The sequence below is a fragment of the Agelaius tricolor genome, unplaced genomic scaffold (genome assembly GCF_023055355.1).
Source record: "Agelaius tricolor isolate 1412-34295 unplaced genomic scaffold, bAgeTri1.0.p SCAF_3, whole genome shotgun sequence".
Classification (NCBI taxonomy): Eukaryota; Metazoa; Chordata; class Aves; order Passeriformes; family Icteridae; genus Agelaius; species Agelaius tricolor.
In genome coordinates this window covers 12,780,010-12,802,360 of record NW_027269263.1, presented here as the reverse complement: position 1 = coordinate 12,802,360, position 22,351 = coordinate 12,780,010, and the positions used below count along the sequence as shown (strand labels likewise).

General features: G+C 40.3%; 1 long non-coding RNA gene across 1 annotated transcript in view; it reads right to left on the bottom strand.

Annotated features, from left to right (window-relative positions):
- LOC139587858 (uncharacterized) overlaps nt 1-22,351 on the bottom strand; it is a 111,052-nt gene that overhangs the window by 9,929 nt on the left and 78,772 nt on the right. Inside the window, exons 3-8 of the long non-coding RNA XR_011678523.1 lie at nt 19,088-19,279; nt 16,009-16,146; nt 11,859-11,934; nt 10,453-10,585; nt 7,903-8,015; nt 4,041-4,306 (exon numbers count right to left, since the gene is read on the bottom strand). This is a non-coding gene — a long non-coding RNA (uncharacterized lncRNA). The remainder of the gene's footprint in view (nt 1-4,040; nt 4,307-7,902; nt 8,016-10,452; nt 10,586-11,858; nt 11,935-16,008; nt 16,147-19,087; nt 19,280-22,351) is intronic.

The window sequence follows — 22,351 nt, the reverse complement described above, 5'->3', positions numbered from 1 at the left end:
ACAGGAGTCATGTCAGATATACCTCACTCTTCTTATATGGTTACCTCAGTAGCTGAGGCACAGAGTTATATTAAGAAAAATGCCTAAGGACTTGTAGAGGAAATACAGGGAGCTGAAGAAAACCAATGTTTCAAATAAAAGAGAAGGGTTTCTTCCATTTAACAAGGTAGTGGAAAAAAGAAACTGTGTTAGTGATATTGCAAGCCACTGAAAATTGAGTGATTCAGACTTAGAAGCACCCAACAATCCTCTCATATATACCTTGGTGAAAGCAGTATTTCACTCTTTCCCTCTTCAGGTCCTGTGGCCATCACCAGCTTGGCAGAGGGTGGAAATACAATCAGGCAGTGCAGGGAAATGAGGCAGATGTGCACCTATGCTTTGGGGTCCATGAGAGCTGGTGCACTGGGACTGAGGAGTACTGAGAGCTTTCTGTGAGCTGCTCAGCCAGGGCCAGTGCTCTGTGTTGGGTTAAAAGTCCTTCCTCCTGGGTTGCACAGGGAGCATGGATTGGCTCAAAGGAGAGAAGAGGAAAAGAAAATAATAGCCCAGGTAGAAACACTCCATCTGTTTGCCCAGACTAGGAGCCTGGAGATCAAAAAGGCTGCGCACATTTCTCTGAAACAGGGAAAGAACCTCCTTTATGGATTATGATAATAGGCTGCTTTTCATGGACTCTAATGTTTCACACAAAAGGGAGGAGGAGGAAAAAAAAAAAAAAAAAGAGAGGAAAATCCTTTTTTGGCCAACCCCTAATTCTTTTCCAATGGACTTAACATTTCTAAGTGGAAAGAGATATCCTTGGCTAGGCTTCCATAGCCTGAACATGGAAATAAATATAAATTTCCTGTAATGATTTGTTCCAGCACGTCCTTAAACAAGTGATTGCTCTGTTTTGTTTGATAATAAGTAGATATAAATATTAAAAATGAACCAGAGACAAAATAAAATCTGCACATGATTGTATAGCAAGAGGGAAGAGAAAATCACGTTGATTGAACAGTATGGAATATAAAGAGAATAGATATTTCCATAATTTTCTTATTTGCAGTCATATGGAGAAATCCTTCAAATACAGAAGATGCCCTGTCTTTTAGATTTTGCTCCAGAGCTTGTCATTACTGAACAGTTTCCTGAATATCAAGTAAAAATAAATTTGGAAAAAAAAAAAAAGATTACTTCATGGTATCCACTCAAGAATTTTGCGCAATAAAATGACAGTAGACTGCCATCCCCTTACATAAATATATAAACCATGCCAAGGAAAAAGAGTGTTGGTAAACATAGTAGCTAACAAACCATCTATTGTTCTGATATTCACTGAGTATCCCATAGAAATTAAGTGTATTTCTATACAACCATCACCATTTCTTTTTCCATTCAGCCCTACTAACCGGAATGTTAGGGTGGGAGTTGATTATGAAGCTTTGGCAGTGAATTGGTTTTTATCCAAACATAAAATGAGTTGTCTTGCAGAATGATAGAAGGGGATTTAACTTTGCTGAGTCAAATTTCAGTAAAGCAAACAGACCCAGAGGGTCAAATGAATTAAAGGTCCTGTGTCACTGGAACAAAACTATATTGCTAAACAAGCTTTGGATAGGGTTTGAAGTCCAAATGCTTGTTTATTCCTGTGGCAATATGGATCACAGGAAATCTTTTAAACCCTTTGTTAAACATAGAAAAATGTAAGGAAAAAAGAAGAAAAAAAATATTTAGAATGCAGAAGAGTCAGGCTTTAATTTTAAAACTTCAATTTGCATTCACCGTTTGAAGTCTATGTGAGAAAAACACCGTTGTTTAACAGGCTTAGATATAGCAAGAAAGACAAAGTATTGGGTTTTCTATTAGAGAGAAGAGAGGTATTCAGTTCACAGAGATGGGCTGGAAATTCTACTGGTGCCTTTGACAGAGCCCAGTCCTTCCCTGGAGAGGCAGGGCCGTATGGGAGAGGGACAAAGACAGCCCAAGAGCTGCAGGGGAAGGGAACTCAGGCTCTCTCTCCTGTGTTGGCACTCAATAGCAAATTCATTGCTGGAGAATTTCAGGACAGCATTTTGTCTGTTGGTCACACGGAAACATGGAATTGCAGCAATGCCCTGCTGTCTCTAACACAGCTTTTTAGATGTTTGTTAACAGCATCACAGCAGCTCTCCAAAAGACAGCTTTAGTATCTCAAGCAGATTTTTCTCAAACAGAAATCGAAGGGAAACACATGTGAAAAAGGAAAAAACAGGAGAGGGAAGGAATACAAACTAGGCTGTTGTGCATCTGCTGCCTACCTATCTTTCTGCAGTTTGGGTCAAAGTCAGCATCCTTGCAGCTCAAGATTTGGGTCACCAGAGAGTCAGAGTAGCCCACCACTCATGATTTTGCTCATTAGCAAAGTTTACTGTATCAATTTTGCCCCTGTGATAGTGACAAAAAATAGTCAGGTCTTGGAGTATATCCTCCACCCACACCAACCCCCTCTCCCAATGCAATCTTGGAATATGATCTGTCCTAAGATCAGAACACCAGGTGGGAATTGCAGGAGGAACTCTCTGGATGCTTGCATAATTAATGCATTCCATGGGTGGGGGAGTGGTGATGGCTGTGACTGATCTTGGTGCACATGGGCCCTCAAAGGGCACAGAACTCCTGGAGCCTGGGCCAAATGGCAAAGTGACCTCCCGAGGCTGCAGGGCAGCTGCCAGGTGCATCCCAGCCCTGGGACACCTGCAGGGCACACCCAGCCCGAGGATGGGAACGCTCAGGTTAGGACAGGGGAGTAACAGGTGGAGATAAAATCCTGATGTAGCTCCATGGCTGCTTTGCTGCTTTGCAATCGTGCTTTGTACAAACCTGCATGATTCCAGCTGACCCTGTCTATGTTACAGCCCTTCAGACCTGCTTATATTACACACTGCATTGGCAACATTTAGATCCTATGTTAGCAAAAAATCTCACCTCATCACCCACATAATCAGTGCCATACTTACACCTGACTGAAAGTCTTCTCTCTACTACTCTGCTAGACTACTACTGAGTCTAGTCCCACTTTTTTTATCTTTACTGGACATCACTTCAGCATAGTCCTTGGTGCTTTTCACTGGGTCTTGTTTTCTTGAAGAAGCTGTCATTTTGTGTTTAATTTTCACTGATCTTTGCAAATTGTTTTATGTAACAGTCAGAGCTGCACACTGGTCACCTTGACCTACTTAGAGCATAGGCCTTGGCACAACACTATCTAATTTTTCTTGTTTACAAGGACATTCCTTATCTTCTCTAAGGAATAAAAGTCTGTATAGTGGTCACTAAAGATATTAGAATGCTTTTTATAAGATTAAATGCATTAATACTGTTGTCCTGTCTAAACAATATGAAATGGTATCATTCAGGACTTTTTACTTGACACACATTCTCAAGGGGAGCTAGTGTAAAACAACTCAGACATCTCTGACGTGTCTGACAGGCTGTAGGGGAAAATGTGTTGTGGTTAAAAATTCTGGCATCTTCTGTGACAAAGCCTACGTCTTGCAAGTTTGGTGTAAGGACTTAAAAGCTGATAGAAGACAGCTTTTGTGTCAGTGACAGGTATATGAAAAGTCATGGTGCATGTTTAATAAAGATGACTTTGATTTCAACAGAACACTTTCCTAAGAGGCCCCATTTGCTATGGATGGACATGAGCTGTAAGAGTTTAGTCAACAAAAGAAAACCAGGGGTCTGCCTTCCTCGGGTCCCAGCAACACAGATCAAGAGAACAGAGTTATTCAAATGCACTGTGAAGAGTTTCTCAGACAGAGATACTGGATACCAAACCTATTCTAGATGAGAAATGGGATCATAAGAAGGAATTGGGGAGTTAGGGCAGTCCAGCCAAGTAGATTGGAAGCAAAGAGTGTCATACTGGGGAGTGAGCAAAGAGCTAATCAGATTGGGAGATCAGGAGCTGGGATCCACTGTGGCTTCCTGTAGGAGAAGATGAGGTCTGGGATGAAGAGGGGAAAGAAAAAGAACAAGGATGGCGAGAGGCTGGAGGAGACACTGTAGGTTACCTTATATCTGGAATGTACATCCATCCAATTGCCATCCCAGCCAACAAGCAAATCCTCAGTTCATGTTTCTCACCAGTGCCCATCAGCAATCCTCTTCTGGGAGGGCTTTACTCAGAGGATGACAACCTGTGACTGGCAGTGGCACTCCATTAATTCAAGTAGCAGAAATCTGTGCTGATGCTGCAGTTGTTCATCTGCTGAGGAGAACGAGGAACCAGGATAAAATTCATCTCTTTCCAGCTTGGTTTAATTTTTCTTCTTTTTTTCTGCTTAAGAAAATAAATAAAGAATTTGTTAAAGAACATTACTGAGATTGTTAAGTAAAGCAATTGAAATAGGAAAGAGAAGAATCAAATAAATTATGTTTATTCTGCTTAATTAATTTCTCCTAATGTGATATTAAGAGCTTATCTCCCCTGCTTATCCCATTTTGGTCTGATAAGTAATTAGCCCAAACTCATTTAGAGCAAAGAATATGCTAATACAGCATAAATATTTCTTCCAGTATGTGTTTTTTCATGTATTTGCTGTACAGGCTTATTTTGCCCTCTCTGTTAATACAGTAGAAAAACAAGAATGCAACTATGCAGTCATCCTGATTTATCTGTTTTGGACATTGTGCCTGCTGCCCTTGCATTTAATCTCTCTTGTTTCTAGACTGTGCAGTCTGGTCACAGACTCTTTCCACCTCTGCGTGAGATCTAGAATATTTTGGAAGTGACTTATGGAACAATAATGCCATGGCAATTTCCTCAAATATCTCCAAAATATAAAGGACCCTTTGCTCACTCAGAGGAGTAGCTTATTGCTGCCTAAGAGGAAAATGGAAACCTAATCATATTTTTCAAAGGAAAATAGGGCCCATATTTGTGTCTTGGCTTGCATTCCCTCTCTCTTCGAAACAAGCCTCAGTGTTCCAGCTTACATAAGCTATGGCTGAACCAGCCAGATCAGCCTAGAGAAACAAGGACTCCTATCAAAACTTATTGTTTTCAGGGACAAAATTAATCCAGTATTAATCCAAGAAAACTACTGAAATTGTTGAAGATTCTTAGCTGTTCCCAGTGCTTGTGGCTGCTCTACCCAACTGATACCCTGCACAAGGGCAGAGCTGCAGCTGGAACCCAAAGGAGAAATCATTTATTAGCAGATTACAACAAAAGGTGGACATTACTCTCTGTGGCAGGGGCTCTCAGTGTGGAGCTAGCTCTCATGGCCATAGGACCAGGGCACAGGAGGAGGTGAGGCAGGGCAGGGCAGGCAAGAATGCCACTTGCTTAATTTTGTCCCCAGTTAGTGCTGGGAGCTTGTCTGCACCTCTTGTCACTGCCTGGCCTGTTAGGGAATTAACTCAACCTCATTTACATCAGAGAATATTCTAACACAGTCTAAGTATGTCTTTCAGTCTATAATTGAATGCTCTAATTATATAACAAATTTGGATGTCACAATGTAGATTTGCTTCATCACAGCCGTGTTCTGGGACCCATGACCTTCATCTTGATGCTCCCACTGCATAGAGGTGGGTTACTAGAGCACATGGTCTCACCTGAGGAACAGCATGTTGTATGAGTACATGCAATGTGTCCTTCACTTACTGGTGACACCAGTGTGAGCTATGGTTTATGTCCCCTTGCTGCTGCCAGCCTTGCAAGCAGCAGGTGATCCAGGCAGTGATATTTTAGTCTGGGTTTGGATACCAGAAAAGAAGCCTGTTCTTTGATGCACCCCTATTCAGAAAAGTGTGTAAATATGCATGAAACCTCTCTTCAGTAGGTGCTTAGAAAGAAGACACACATTTGAGACTCCCTCCTGAATAAAGTTCTTTACTTCAACCACTATATACGTTTATATATGGATCTTGATGGACAAACTCCCAACATTTTATACACACACACACACACATATATCTGTATTTAGTTATTTAACTTGGAGAACAAGAACAACCTCATTTTGGAAATGAGGTTAAGCCTCTGTGAAAGTAATGAAAAAATTCTCATTATGAAGACATGTAAGAAACACTTATGCTCCTTTATGGAAGCAGGTATCTAAAATAACAGCAGTCCGCACTCAAAACACAGACACAGGCTGCTGCTCAGGACAAGGAATATATATAGCTCAAGAAGGTGGAAAAATTTCACCAGCTACCATTGAGGAATCTGGGCTGTGTGTGGGCTTGATATTATGAGAAATGTAGAAGAAAGCTGGGAACAGACTGTAGAGATTTACTTTTCTAAAAAAGCATAGATTTAGTGCTTTTGTGTCAAAACTTGGCTAAATAAGAGACTGGGAATTGCAGCAGAAACAATGTATCCTCAATGTATTCAATGTGCCCCCTTATTTCTACAAGTAATCACCTCAAAAAGCACACTCAGATCTAAGTTCAAACTTAATATGCAAAAAAAAACTTGGTAGATAATGCAAATAAAAAAAGGACTGCTTATTTTATAGTTACTACTAACCTTGCAGATCAACACCAGATTGCACACCAAATATTTATTATTAAACAGCAGAACTGTCTCTAGTACAACACAGTTTGATTAAAGATCTTTCATTCAGTTTAGGTAATGAAAATAAACCATCATTGCTAATGACACCAGTAGATTCTAGATACCTTTGAAGATACATGAAAGGCAAATCCCCTTTAATCAGGGATCAAGTGATTTCCACTGGCATCACTACCTGAGTCCCACACCTGCCAAATCTTCTTGACGTGGACTTTCTCCCCAGTCCACCACAGCTGCAGCAATTACAGAGTGATGCCTCAGCAAGAGGGTTTCCCTGTTTAGATAAGTTTAATTTAAATAAGCTGTTGTTTTACTTCAGCTTCTTGAAGTACTTGGTGCAGTGCTTTTTCCTGGACAGCAGCTACCTTTTGCATCTCTGGAGCAAGAGCATTATTTTCCTCCCTTTTGGTAAGGTTCACAACTATTACCTTCAGTGGCAAGCTAGCCAATGCAAGTTTTGCTTTGCAGAGCAAACAAAGCACTTATGGAGAATATATTGGATCTTCTTTGCAGCCCCTATGTTATTCTTGCTGTGGAAGGTAGCATCTTCCATTTCTTGCCATCATTCCTTCTTGTTTCTAGCACACACAGTTGGGATTGATCACCATCATTCCTGTCAGGTGCGTCTTCTTCACACACACTGGGTCATCTCTGGGGGATTTCCTGGGGGCTGCCACTGAGAGGATGCACAACAATTATATCCTCTGCTCCCTGCTGACTGTGGTGGAAAGTTCAGCTCTGGGCTGAGACAGAGACCAACATTCAGACTTTTTCATAGGCACTTTCTTTTTCTCAAGGCATCTAGTTTTCCTAGCATCTTTGATGTCTCTGTTCTCCAGGATCTATTTTAGCATTGTAATTACATGTAAATAATAATTCTAAACTTTTTTTTCATCTGGAACTGAATATCTTGAATTTCCATATGATGAAATGGGTGGTGGAAGACTCTCCTATTTTTACTGTCAGTTCTTTCCTAATTAGTCAGAAGTGGGATATGGACAGGACTGGCCAGCTCTGCTTTCCCAGAATTTGTGTTTTCTAGCATGACTTTGATGCTTGGTCTTAAGCTTTCAGGGATGTTTGCTTTGATAACTGATTTTGAATTCTGTCTGTCTTACTTCTTTTGCTAGGTTATGTATCTTCACAGGTTTTTTCAGGTCTATGGCTCAGTAACACAGTGCTACTAGCACAATTTATGCTTCCAAGCTATGTGCAATCTGCCCATATCCACGGAATGCTGCTGCTCGTGTTGCCCACACAGCAGCTATGAATGATAATGCTAAGCAGCCCCAGAAAGCAAGTGTAGCCTTGCTTCACACCAAAACTAAAAAGTTCAAAGTGAACCAGCCTCTTACTCAGATGGACTCCCAGATGCAGCCATCCACCCCTCTCTGCACGGCTGTGATGACAGAGTAAGAGCTGAGTGATGAAGTTCCACAAGGCATTCCTGAGGCCCATGTCAAGCAACCTAAAAAAATAATCAGTGAAGGTGGTGATGAGCAAAGGATGCCATTGCACATGTTCTTTCAGGATGCTCCTTTGCATAAATATCTAGTTTTCTGGGCCTGAGTCCAGAGAGGTTGCTCTCCTCCAATTCTGTCATGTCATCTTGCATGGTATTCCACTGCAAATGACCTCCCCTATAGCGTAGGGCAGAGAGACACTTTCCCAGTCTCACATTTTAATATTTTAACAACTCCGTGTTTTCTCTTGTACAAATTTGGCGTTTTTTCCTAGTTTTTTTCCAACAACTTTTTAAATTTTACTTCTGCAGTGATACAATGGTCTCTTAGCATTTCTACTACAACCAAAATGTCTTTCAATGCATTTTTGCTGCTACCTACTGGACTACAGCTTGCTTTTTTGATGTCATCACCGCACCAACAGCAATCTCTTTTTAAAGAGATTCACATCATCTCATGTTACAGAATCTCATGTCAAAGTAGGACTAACTTTCTGCTGCTGACTTCTTTAAAATGCTTTTGCTGGTCCATATTATATCTATTGTACATATTTCCCTATCTTTGCTTTTGATCAGTCCACTTCCTGTTTAAACTACCCACACAGGATTTTTGTAACTTGGTAAACAAGATCTGTGGTTTCCTACCAGGGCAGGAGTTTCAATTTTAAGTTTTAGGTATTTGATACATCTCTGTTCATCTTTCTTTTGCATCTTTACAAAGGACATTATTTTATTTGTTTACTCTCACTTTCCTTCCTGTAATTGCATACTTTTCATTGTCTCAGCAATGTGGAAGATCAGACAGCTACAGGAGCAGGGTAGCACCACAGACCTCCTGGCCCTGGCACAGTGGAAGCCATGGGAGAGATAAACTCAAGGCAAGAACAAAAGTGAACACATAATGTCTGGTCACTCTGACCCCTCTTACAAGAGAAGGTGTAACAAGGACGTTGCTGGCGCAAAAGAGTGTAACGGGGACTTGATCACTGAAAGGATTGTGTTGCTAAGGGAACAGAGGCAAAGGGGTCCTAGTGGAACGTTTTGCATGGACATTAGAGAACTATAAATACTGGTGATTAGTGTAATAAACTGGCTTTGCTTGCACAGCATGGTCTGTGTCCCTTCAATCACCACACAGCACTACAGAATTGTTTTTTCCGAGTATTTTTTCTTTATGATACACCCTTTTTGGGCTTACCTGATTAGTTCTGCCCATCCTTCCCAGACTCTTCTGCTTGGCATTACCAAGACCATCACGGATACCATCAGTTATATAGAACATCTGACCCTGCAGGGTGTTTGTGTCAGTATCTATTTCTGAGTCTTTTTGCCATCTGGCAAGACCCACATGTTTAAGCCAGCAAGGTGCTTAAAAATATGTCAAACAACAAGTACAGATCAGTCTGTCTCCCACCATATTAGTAGATCTTTCACACTCAAACTATTTTAACACAAGGCCTAGGTAGGCTATGTGACCCCAAGTGTACTTGACTAAAAAAAGGTTGCTAACCTATAAGTGACAATACAAGAACTTAGGCCAAGCAAGATATAGAAAAAAAAAGCTGAAACAAGAACAGAAGTGAAATTGTTGAGCTGGCAGCAGTCACTTGCGGACTCATGGAAAAATTAACAACTGAAATAACTCTAAAACTCTGAGAAAAAAAATAAAAATAGAATATAGCAACTCAGCAAAACTGAGGATCATCCTATTGCAAGGAGCAATGGAGTCTGGCACTTTCCTGTGTGATTGCTATCTGCCTGACCAGCAGAAATGCAGTGGTTACCTGCATCAGGGGTGGTGAGGGTATTAATGCTTAGGCTAATAGCACATTACTCACAGCCATTTATTGTGTGTACAGTCCAACAAATAGCATAATTGCTCCATACTCATAAATTGTGTTTGTGATCTTGCCTTGAGCCTCCATGCAGAGGAAAAGACACCCATATAAAAGTGAACAAAAATGCTGAGAGGGTTATACTACACCATTTCTCTATTTCTTGATTGCTGTATTCATCTTTGTTATGAAAACAAATAGGCTGAGTTTTGGTATTTCTTAATTCCTACTATGAAGGTCATTTTTGGAAGGCCATTCTGGTGTTTTTCTCCACATTTCTCTGTCATAGCCAATATTGTGCAACCTTTGTTTTGGCATGCAGGGTGCCATGCATTGCTCAGATCACCTGTTTGGTTGGCACACTTCCTTCTTCTCCATCCTAGCTGCCAGATGACAGCCTGCCTTCCTGGAGTGACTCAGCCTGCAAGCTGGTGGCTTACCTGTCACTGCCCTGTCATCCACACGTGGATATGTGTCAAGGCAGGATGTGGGTGGAGATGGAAGCACAGCCCAATTAGAGAATGAAGAATGCAGGTGGGAATGCATGAAATTAATATTGGTAGAGTGGGAACTCTGGCTTTCTTCCTAAAATCTTAAACTCTGTTTACCTCTTAAGATGACTTCCAGCAGAGCAAAGAATTGGGCTGGTCCTGCAATCAAGGAATTTGGTGTTCACAGGTATATAATAGATTCAGGCAATATTCTCTGTCATCCATTAGCTGAAGAAGCTACCCACCAAAGCTGGAAAGAAGCAAAAAAAATAGCTAGGAACAAATGTAAATAAAAGTTCTTTTTTGAAGCTGAAATAAGTTGTTGTTTTACTTCAGCTTAACAAGACTTAAAAAAAGAAAAATTAAACAGTGGTGGGAGCATCAAGGTTTGAGTAAAAATGCTGAAGAAGATGGAGGGATGAGAAAAACTTATAGAAGCTTATAGAAGCTCCTTGCTGTCCTGTAGCAAGGTCAGCAGTAATTCTACAGGCTCATCAAGGAGACAGTTGTCTTGGCTTTGGGGGAGGAAGGAAGGGTGAGTCTGCTGTCCTGTACATTTTTGCTGTGTGAGCAGCCCTCAGTGACTGGCCAACACCTGATGATCTGCCCAGCAACACGACCCCGGCAGCCTGCCAGCACTTGGTGATTGAGTCCAGCAGCAGCACTGAAAACTTTCCTTTCTCCATTGGTGAATGGACCAGCACATGTGTGACCTCCCCAGGCTTAATGCAGTCAACAAAATACTTCTGGTGCACACACAGTTGTTTATCAAGCCATGCAAACCTGCAGTGCTGCTGTCACCTCAAAGCAGCAGAGGTAATTTTAACACACCCTGATATTTCCTGGAAGTCAAGGGAAATCAAGTTCCAATTGAAATTTGGGCATAAGGGTAAATGTCTGCCAAACCACCACCTGATGCCTAGTTTCTATTTTCTGGTTTACAAATGTTAAAAAAATCCTTCAGTTGCGAAACTACCCAAACTCTCTTGCAACATGAGTAGGACCTTTGTTTCCTCAGGTGTAATAGCATACATGGCAAAGAAAATGCATGAGTTGTGAATAAATGACTTCATATAGCTTTCAGGGCTAAAAAAGATGACTTTTCTATGCTCACAATTAATCTTACCCTCCTCAATTCCCCTCATTAATTGTCACTGCAAATGAGCAGCTTCCTAGAGAAGAACAAGACCCAAATAACTGTTGCAGCTGAAGGAATGGGGACTGCAGCTCAACTTCTCCAGCCTGAGAGCTGTACTGACACAAAGCAGCTAACACTGATCCACTGATCACAAAGCCCACAGGTAGTCCAGACAACCTGCCCTTTTTCCCACAAAACTGGCTGGAGTTGGAGAAGGAGCTGGGACAACTAGGAGGATGATGTAGACACAAGTCATGAACCCGAGGAAACCACATTCCCATGGTTCTAATACTGTACTACAAGTACATGTGTTAACTACCAGCGGTGTCACCTGATGGGAGCATATCAAACCAATATTTAAGAAAAAAATAATGCAATCACTCACCAAGCTAGTGAATCCTATTGACATCGTATGTGGGGGTTTTGAACACATTTTGAAGGAAGTAATTATTGATAGGTGGCTAAATGGGAGAAGAGATTTAAATGCATTGATGACTTGAAAAAAATAGATTATGCTACAAATAATTTTCTTCAATAAAAATGGAGACAAACATGCTTTCAGGATACTGGAAAAAATAACCTTTAGTATAAATCAAGCACTAATGAAATTGTTAAATGATGTTTATATAATTATGTCACATTTGACATGGTATGTGCTCAATACACACTATGGTGATACGTAACATCATTTAGGAATGCATAACAGATAATCAGCAAAAAATCGATCAGTAAGTAGGGCTGACCATTATCCCTCTTCTTTCTTACACTCTCAAGTCTTCCAAAGACAATGTTTGACTATGATAATACTTATAGTTAGATTTCTTAGCTAAATTGTGATTGAATTGTGTGATATATACAAAGGCTCATGTGACGGGACTACATAAACCTGTGAAAAATATGGGCCCAGTGAAGTTGAGGAGGGGGAGAACACCTGAGAAATTAGGATACAGCCCCAGGAAATGGGTGAAGGATATGAAGAGGAGAATGTTCCTTGTTAAGGAACTGGAAAGGGAATTCAAACACAAGAAAATTGGAGTGATACAGGCCTGAGAGGATCCTCTGCAGCAAGGATATCACATCTGACTCAAGTGCTCCAGTGTATTATCACCACTGCCCTGGTTATTGGCATGGGAGTTAAAAGTGAATTGCCACTTAACCGAACCAAACCTACACTCAGCTGCTGTCTTCTGTGTAAGAGGGAGGGGGTGTTACATCCTTTGGTAGGAACAACATGACTTGTGGTTTGCACAGTGTACCCCAAGTTCAGACAGGTGGAGTAAAAACTGAAAACAAAGCCCTTTCAGCCCTTAGAGATTCAATGTAGGAACATAAATTTACCCATTTTTCTGGACAGCTGTTCCCAGACTTCCTCCTCCTACATCCTTTATGAAACCTCCAAAATGCCAGAAACAGTGACACAGATTCAGTGCATTGTATTCCTTCTTCTGAACAAAGCTCTCCCATCTGCTTTCCTGATTTTCTAGGTGATAACTTAATGACTGCCACTGGTACTTCCTGGGATTACATGGTTGGGCTTTTCCACAATGCTTCTATCAACTCATGCCCTTCTTCTGAGAAAAAAAGTTCTAGATTTAGGTTAAACCATCCTGATAAAAATGAGCAGTTACCCCCAGCATGGCTCTGTGAATTGAATAGGCTGAATTGAGATGTGTTTTCTTCATAAAAGGTATCACTGCAGTAAGAAAAGCCCACTGATCTCTTAGGAAGAATTAATTAGGCAGAAAAGAGATACTGAAAGAACCTGAGCTAAATTGGTGAAAATAGGAAAAAAAAGACACAGCGGTGTCTGGGGAAGTGAGGTAGTTAAGAGGAAAGAAAGTAACAATGAGTTGACCAAGGGGAGAAAGTATATGATGCATTATTTCATACAACATCATTGACAAAGTATGTCAATATCAGCAGATTCCTTGCTGGATCTGTGGCAGCCCTGCAGCTCCATCCTTCCAGCCCGTGGTGGGGGAGCTGCAGCCAGCTTTGTTTCACTCACAGAGTGAGGAGCTGCATCGTGGGGCCCTTGTTAAAGTCCTAGAGTGGTTTAAGCAGCTTAAACTGCTTTATAAGCTTACAGTATCTAAGCCTTCAAAGCTGCTTAAAGCTATTTAAGCCGCTTAAGACACTTTAGTCTGTGGCGTGTGCAATGGGGCTGTACCAACACCCTGGTCTGCAAAGCAGAGTCCACCTTCATATTTACAGTCCCAGCAATGAAATCACCTCACTGGGGCTGCCCTGAGCAAGCTCAGCTCAGCTGAGTTCTCTCCTCTTGGGTCATAGAATCACAAAAGAACTCAGTTTGGAAGAGACCTTTAAAGGTCATCTACCCCAACCACCACTGTCCAATTGTCCCTCCCTGTACTTTGGGATTAAGGCTGCCCTTGACACCTGACATGTTTGTACCAGGGTCTTTGAAATTCCACAAGTTTTTTACTGCTGTGGATCCACAGGTGGAGTGTCTAATGATATACCTGATGCAAGGCACATGTATTCTGTCAGTATTTAGCATTTGCACAGCAAAATTCACGAGCTCCAGTGGCTTTCTTATAAGAGAGAAAGTTCTTGTGCAGTACAAAATCCTTATTCTGGTGTCTAAATGTCCTGTATAGTTTTAAAATAACAAAAGAACCAGTGGATATTTGCTGAAGGATCTTGGGTTTGTTGTTGCTGAAATGGCTCCCGGGGTATTAAAGAGTCTTTTTTCCCAGCCCCGCGACCAAAGAAGAAGTTGAGATTCTTTGGCTCTGGTTTTCAAGGCTGTTTATTTTCTCTCACCTATTACATTCTTTTTCTGACCCACTGAGGTCTGTCTGGCAGGTTGGTTCATGGCACACTGACCGCCCTCAGGGTGGTGTTATCTTTTTATACTAAGAACTACGTGTACTTTATTTACAATAATTTTCCAATACTTATCACCTATGTTAGACAGGCTGTCTCTACTCTAAACCAATCCAGAAGTGCCACCATCACAGCAGAAGATGGAGGCTAAGAAGAAGAAGAAGAAGAAGGACAGGACATGCCCAGATTCCTCCATCTTGCCTCTTGAACCCCCATTCTAAAAACCCCAAAATTCTACTTTTTCACCCAGTGATAAATTCACTATCATTCTATTCAAACTCTTGTGGCTTGTAAATCTTTGCACAAAGTTGGTAACTTTTTCCATGGGCTAAAATCAAAGGCACAGGTGTTTTTGACTCTGTGCCAAGGTCTCTGAGCCCCCTGCCAGGGTCTCAAGTCCTCCAGGGCAGTCAGAGGAATGTCCTGGGTTCCAACAGAAGTATAGCCTGTAAACACTGAAATGAAATATTTATAAATTTCTGGGAAGTCATAACCCTGATCCTATCTTTGAGGATCTTCTTTTGCTAGATTAAAATAAAAATGGTGACTGAAAACACTTCCAGTTTACAGTCATATTTTGGTTAACACTACAGTCCACTCTGATGAGCACAGATTTCTCTAGAAGACATTTTTGAACCAGTTATTTTCATATTAAGTAGTGACTAGAATTTGTCAGAAGTTTTATATGGGTTTGAATTTCTAACAAAGAGTATATTTTCTGAAAAAACTTAGCTTTAAATAGTAGAAAAATGATTTAGAAAACTAAATGGGTTTGCTCAGTTTTCCTTTGTGAGTATGATTTTAAAGAGATTTATTTTGAGCTAACACAAAAAATATCATATTGAAGAATGCTATTTTACTTGTACAGTAATTCTGGTTGGCATTTTCTTGTGTATATGAGGGTTCTGTGCTCCCCTAGCTAAGATATACACACACACACACACACACATACTCATGTGTGGTGCACAATGACTGCAACATTTTGGGTTTTGGATGTTGAAATGCTCAGTTATAATTCAAGCCCTTAAAACTTTCCAACCTTTTCAAAACACATACTTTTTTTTCCTCATTCCCATTCTTCCAATTTTCCAAAATAGAAAAATGTCCTAAAACTTTGAATAGAAAGAGCTACTAAAACAGAATTTCTCTCAGGTTGAGAAGCCTGCACTTGTTAGTTTTACTGATGTCTATATCTGTGCTGTTGTTTTGCAGACCCACTGACATGAAAACAAGATATTGTCCTTTTCCATTGGCAAAGATTATTTGATCTGTGTTTATTCTGGATATGTTTGTTTAATTCCTCATTTGAGCACTATCATAAATGATTAGGTCATTACTGCCCTGGGAAAAGAGCTAGTTTAATAATTAACTTGTGCTTGCAAAGCTCTTCAACAGCTCAGAGAAATACAGTAGCTTGCACATGAATCATCGAAGTACAGATTTGGATAGAATCTCAAGGGCTTATGTAGTTTGTTAGTCCTCAACATTTTTAATCAAAGCTGTACCAAGCCTTCCTGAAGTAAAATAAAAACAAACCAAAAACCCCACAACACAAAATCAAAGGAAAGATGTTAAAAAATACTAAAGAACAGCCTCTGCAATATTCCATAACAGCAATTGAATATGCTCAGAACCACACATGGAATTTTCAAATGCTTTCTTAGTGAAAATATGTTATGGATTACCTTGTGATAATTTGTATGCTCTGTCACAGCTCCAGTGATCTCAGCCACCTGCTACTAAACATGCACCTGGGCCATCTCCTACCTTCAAAGTCCACAACTGTCTTGATAAGTGCAGATGGCAGTCCCTCTGATTTGTATCTAAAATCAATAATGGCAAGTATTATACAACCTTCTTGGGCAATATGTTCCAGCAGTAATCTTTTCTTCTAGTTAGAATGGGTTACTGTCTTATTTAGTGTAGTGTAGCTGAAAAAGGTTTCCTTGACATTCTGTGTGTCATTAGTGGGCATCAAAAACCACAAAACTACCCTCTTTGTGTAGCCTTTTATGTACTTAAAGACTGTTGAACGCCATATAACCATTATTACTATTATTATTATTATTATTATTGATTAAAACAAAACAAGAATTTGCAACCTTGCTTTATGTATCCAATTTTCCAATCTTCATCCTTGTTGATCTCTGGACTGCCTCCAGTTGATCTACATCTTTCTGAAATTATGGTGCCTCAGAGTAAAACAGTATTTTAGCTGAGGCCTCACCAGTGCCCAGAAGAGCATGCTAATTATCTCATCTTACATACACTGTCATGAGCAGACAATTCAAGAAAATCTAGAATTACATTTATCTCTTTTCCTCAACAGCATCACACTGTTGGCTCATTCATGGCTCTCATTAATCACTAGATCTTTATCTGCTGTGGCATTTTGTAGTTATGCTTTTGATTTCATCCTCCCAAACGTAGCCCTCTGCGATCGCCTTTGTTCAAAATTTTCATGTTGGATTTCACAACTTACCAGGATATTTTTGAATTCTAATTCTGTCCTTGAGCACATTCTGCAAATCTGTACATATTGTCACCTACCAAGCTTATAGGAATATAATTATTTCTAATTCTGTCATCTAAATCTTCATTGAAATGTTAACAGAAGCCGATCCATTAGGAGCTGTGCAAGACATCTCCATGTGCAGCTACCAACCACCATGCATTAGGTTTACTTTTTACAGTGGATTGAATTAGGAGTGATTTCAAATGGAACAGCTTTCCCCAGTTCATTTATGAGCATGCAGGATGATGTCAAAAGTCTTACTCAGGTCAAGATACATCTTGGGTCTCACATACAGTCATTTGAACTGCTTTTCTTTATCTTTTGGACCAGTTGTCTTATTTAAGAAGGAACTTAGATTAGTTTGACAAATTCATGTTGGATGCTTCTTATCACCTTCTCATGGTGTGTATGAATTTACTTCTCAATAATTTGTCTCACTATCTTTCTCAGTATTGACATTAGGCAGAGTACTCTAATTCCCTAGGTTCTTCCTTTCCCCTTTTTAAAAGCAGGAATGGTTATAACCCTGCAAACAGCCAACAAATTCTTAATTGTGTCAAAATCTAAGCCTGCTATGAATGCCAAATTTAAGAAAAAAAAACTCACTAAATTTTTCTTTTCTTTTTTTTTAAACCTAGGTGCCATGATGGGAAGAATTAAGGAAGAGCAAGGCTTTAAATCGCGTGCGTGTTTGGTTTAAAATAATGTGCAAAATGTATATTATAATGTCAGATTTCTGCTAATTACCAAAAATTTTAAGTATAATGCTGACTGTATTTCCTTCTAGGGTACCTAGTTGCTGTAGGTCCTGGTGATTTATCCAGTCCTTCAGGAACTTTCAGAGAGAAGTCAAGAGCCCAGTAGGTATTAAGTGAATTTCAGCAAGCACTAGAGACTTGTGTACATCTCACTCATTCAAACATTCTTTTACTTGTTTTTTTCCTATTCTGGCATTTATCATTCTCTTAAAAAATATAGCACTGTTAAGGACCTATTATTCATGCTTATGTGCATGTGAAGAAAGTAGCAAAATTAATAAAACTTTCCCTCAGCTCTGAGTGTTTGTTATTTGTGCCTCTGCCCTTCTCTTCCTCTAACTTCTTGGTATTTATAGAATCTCTCTTTCTTCCATTTTATGCTCCAGGAAAGTTGTAACTCATTTTACAACTGATTCTTTCTACTTTTATCCCTAGATTTTTTAGCCAGTGCTTTGTTACCCATCTCACTTATATGCTTTGAGATTCAGAATAACAGAGCACCACTTTGTCATCAAGCAGGATTGTCTTTATAAAACTCATTTGAGTATTTACATATTTCTTCTGTGTACAAGTTTTAGGATCAATTAGACAGTCAGCCAGTAGTAGGAGAGTGAAAGTAACCACACAAAAACAAGAAAAGTAGAGCTGATGTTTCTAGCTCTTATCATTCATCCCACACACATTCACAGCCCAGTTTTCTGGACTGTACATCAAAGCACAGGTATTTATGGCTGGACTTACCCTTTGGTATGTGCTTTCCCATGGGAGAAGAGCTGTTAATCAAGGTCAGGGTTGCCCAAGCAGGCCACTGCTTCTACAATTGGCCCTTGATTTCACTCTTTGTAGGATTTCCTTTTTGAGATTCAAGTCACTGGAGGATTCCTTATGCAGATGTGCTGGTCTATCTTACCTGCCTTTCATGTCAGGATGGTTTGCTGGTGCACCTACAGCATGGTTTCACTTACAGGTTTATTTTCCTTATAATTTCTTCACATGGGACAGTTCCTAGCAGCACCCTGATTTGCTGTGATGAACAGTGGTCAGGTTTTTTATTAGCTTCATTTAAAACCAAAACCAAACCAGTGTGTTTCACCTGACAGTTTTCACATGAGAAAAATAATAGGTTTAAAATAGATAATATGTAGCTCTAAGCAACTTAATTATATCTCATTTTAAAAAATTACTTTGCCAATGAAAAAAGGCATGTCAGGGCTTCAGCATGATGATTTATGATTCTGTCATAATGACAGATGTTCTTCATGCATCTCAAACATTGTAATCTGGGATCAATGTGCTTTTTTTTCATGTTTGCTGGTAAAAAGAAATGCACTACATAAATACATTATTATTCGTCTTCAAGTCCTTGTTCTGCATTAGCTTGGGAAATTGGTTTGGTTTTGAGATGAGTTCTATAGTAAAGCCACTGTAATAGTGATAGTGTACCACAAAAGCAGCACTGCAGTTGGACACTTACCCTTGCTGGACACTCACCAGGCTGATATGCTCAAATCCAGGGAGGATCTGGCATGCTGCTGTGCTCCCCTGAGCCTTGGCAGACTTCAGCCAGGGTGTGCAGCTTCTCAGTTCATCCTGCAGACTGAGATTCCTGATCTTAAGCCCCCCTTGTCTGCATTCAGGATTTATTCCCCATACTCCTTGGCTGCTGAGAGGCAGAATTTGAGCCTAGTGGGAGAGACAATCAGTGGAGCATGAACGGAGAAAGGCATTAATTCACAGAGGAAGAGAAGTGACAAACTGAACCAAAAAAAGGAGCTTCTTTCTGCCACTCCCCACCTCACACATTGCAGTTCAATAATCCTCCATCTCTAGCTCTTTCTTAGGTAGAATTGTTCTTGGATCCCATGTTTCTGCTTAGAGAACTGCTGAGAAATGCTGAAGGGCCACAACTTTAGTTCAATAAAGCAGTGGAGTGACAGAGACGGGAATATCTGTATAGATATTTTTTTAAGTTTTGATGTTGCAGTGAAATTACAGCAAAGTTCTCTACCAGTCCATCTTAGGGATTGTACTTCTGTGGCCACACTGGTCACAGCTTGTGGGATAAACATAACTGAGGTTCAGAGCTTCTACAAGCCATATCTCACCTTGCTGCAACAGCTTCTATGGGTTTCTTATTGTGAGGGTATTTCTCTGCAGTCCAGATTCTGCTACAGTTGCATTTATTGGTTAGTCTTGCTCAGCTACAGGTTCTCAGAAAAAGGTGCAGAGAACCATCTTCCACAAAATGAAGAAGTTACAGGAAAACCCCTTTTGCCAGATATGATTTTATGGCCTATCTTCAGTAGGAAAAAATGTGTGATTAGCTATAGATTCACCCTTAAAAACATAGTGAAATACTGCATCAAAGAATATTCGTTAACAGTGAACTCACTTGGCTGGTGGCATTTTTATGAGCTTTTTGATAAGATAGGCTTGGGGAAGAATCAAATACAGAGAATGTCTGCTCTGAAAAGAAAAGGGTGTTAATTCATCTTTCAGATCCCTACTTTTCACAAATGAGGTAAGAAACAGGTGCAATCATCAACAGGAAAGGCAAACCCTACATTTAAGACTGCTTTCATGATTATTACCAACAGAGGATGACATTGCTACATTCTGGGGTTTCCTGAAAGCTGCATCACATATTAAACTAACCCAAGCCTGTACTGCTAGTTTTACTACATGAGTAGTAGGATGCATGGTAAGTAAAAGGAGATCTACTCTAGAATATCTCTAAAGCCTCCACAAAGATGAAATTTCATTAACAAAGGGTGTAGTTTGGACAGGGTCCCAAGAGAAACAAACTGAACTGTGTGTGCTAAGGGATGCTGAGATTCAGGCTAGTCTGGGAGCTAGAGAGGCACAAGAGTGGATCTCCACTTCTGCTGAAAACCCCTGACCCTCATCTCAACCAGCTCCCCAGCTTCCAGATCACAGCTGGTGCACAGGACACAGGTACAGAGCAAGGGCAGGAAGTCTGTTCCCAGCTGTATCTGCTCATCTGGCCATGGTTTGAGATACCCAACCACAGGCTAAACTTAGCAATACAAGCACATGAAAGAAAATTGCTCACATGAAAGCTAAAAAGGGCTCATTTTCAAGGTGGTATGGCCTGTCCATGTCAGTTCTGCAGAGCTTCACATACTGCAAGGTTGAGGGCTCAGACTATTCTTTAGGGTTTAGGAAATCAACAAAAGTTAATCTTTAGACAAATGACATGCAAATAATTCACCATTATGGTGCAAATACAGAAATCAAGTTTCACACTTGGTTACTATTTTCTTACTTCCTCAGGGCTGCAGATCTTTCATTTGGTCTTTAAAAAAAGAAGCATATTACATTGCTCAAATCAATGCATTTTTCAGCTACTACACAAAGTTATTTGGGGTTGAAATATTTACAACGTGGCAGAAAAGCAAAGTATGAATACAGTTTTTTGTATTATTGCAAAGCTGTTCTGCTAACAAAATGTTCTTTTTAGCTTTCTCCATTTTGCAGAAAGTCGGAAACAATAGCAGTAATCATATTATTTCTTTTAAATCGTATGCCTTTCAATAAAACCCTTAAGGAAAAGAAAATTCTTGGTCATGATCATGAAGAGACATATTCATGCACTTCTAAGGTACAGTCATTCTGTTAACTTTAGTAATTTACTTCATAGCAATAGGGTAGTTTTGAAGGAAATACCCAGACTGTGCCCATAAAACCACATATTAACTGGTTTCTCAAAATGATGTTGGTGTGCACAAAGCAGATTCCTGTTGCATGAAACCAGAACTCTACAGCATTCCAGCTCAATGGAGTAATTGGTCCTAAATCCTCATGTGGACCTGCCACGACAAGAAGGTCCAGTATGTGGTTAAGGTGCAGGCATCCCCCAAAGCTGTCAGACCCTGAGGAGTGGTCTCAAAGCCTGAGGGAAGCTGCACAGTGGGGTACTGCATATGTCTTCCTCTTTGCTGCCAACTGCCCTTCCTCAATCAATTTAGCAGTGTCTATCCCTCCTGCTTTATCCTCAGTTAACCAAATTTCGGAACTAAAACCTTTCCTTTCTCATTTTCCCTGCCTTTTGCTGCTGAATCCATCTTTTTTGCATTATCTTTCTTTCTCCCACACTTCAATCTCTGCTACCACACTGGAAGCACCCTCGTACACCTGCCAAAACACTCAGGTGATTGCAGACTGCAGCCCCAGAGAAATTACATTTCCAACAAACGTGTACCATGATAGAAAGATGAGTTTTTCAAGGGGCAGGATAACCCAGTGGCACTCAGAGGTGAAGCAAAGCCTTATGTGTGTAGTTGTAGCTGCAGTAGGCTGGAAGTACAAGAATAAGATAAGAATCTTATCAAGGCTTCTCTTTCTCAAGTCTTGAGATCAAAGCCTTGAAGAGCTCAGATGTCACCCACAGCATTACTAAGGACAAAATCTCCAAATCCTCTTGCCCTGTGGTGTACCTGCTCTCCTCAAAGGAATTAGTGACCAAGGAGTAATGGTCAGAGGCTGCAAGACTAAAGGATGGCACACATTTGGACATGGCTCTGGGTTCTGAAATCTCATCTGAGGATGGTGAAAATATGACACCAACTTACAGAAGAGGACCTTGATGATGCTCTTCAGCATCCAAAAGTCCTGCACCCACCTTAGGTTATCCTGTCTGTCACAATCAGCATAGTCCCAATTGTTAACATTTATTTTAAAATTTGTATCCTATAATCAGAAAACGCTGCAGCATTTGAGTCTCAACAAATATTA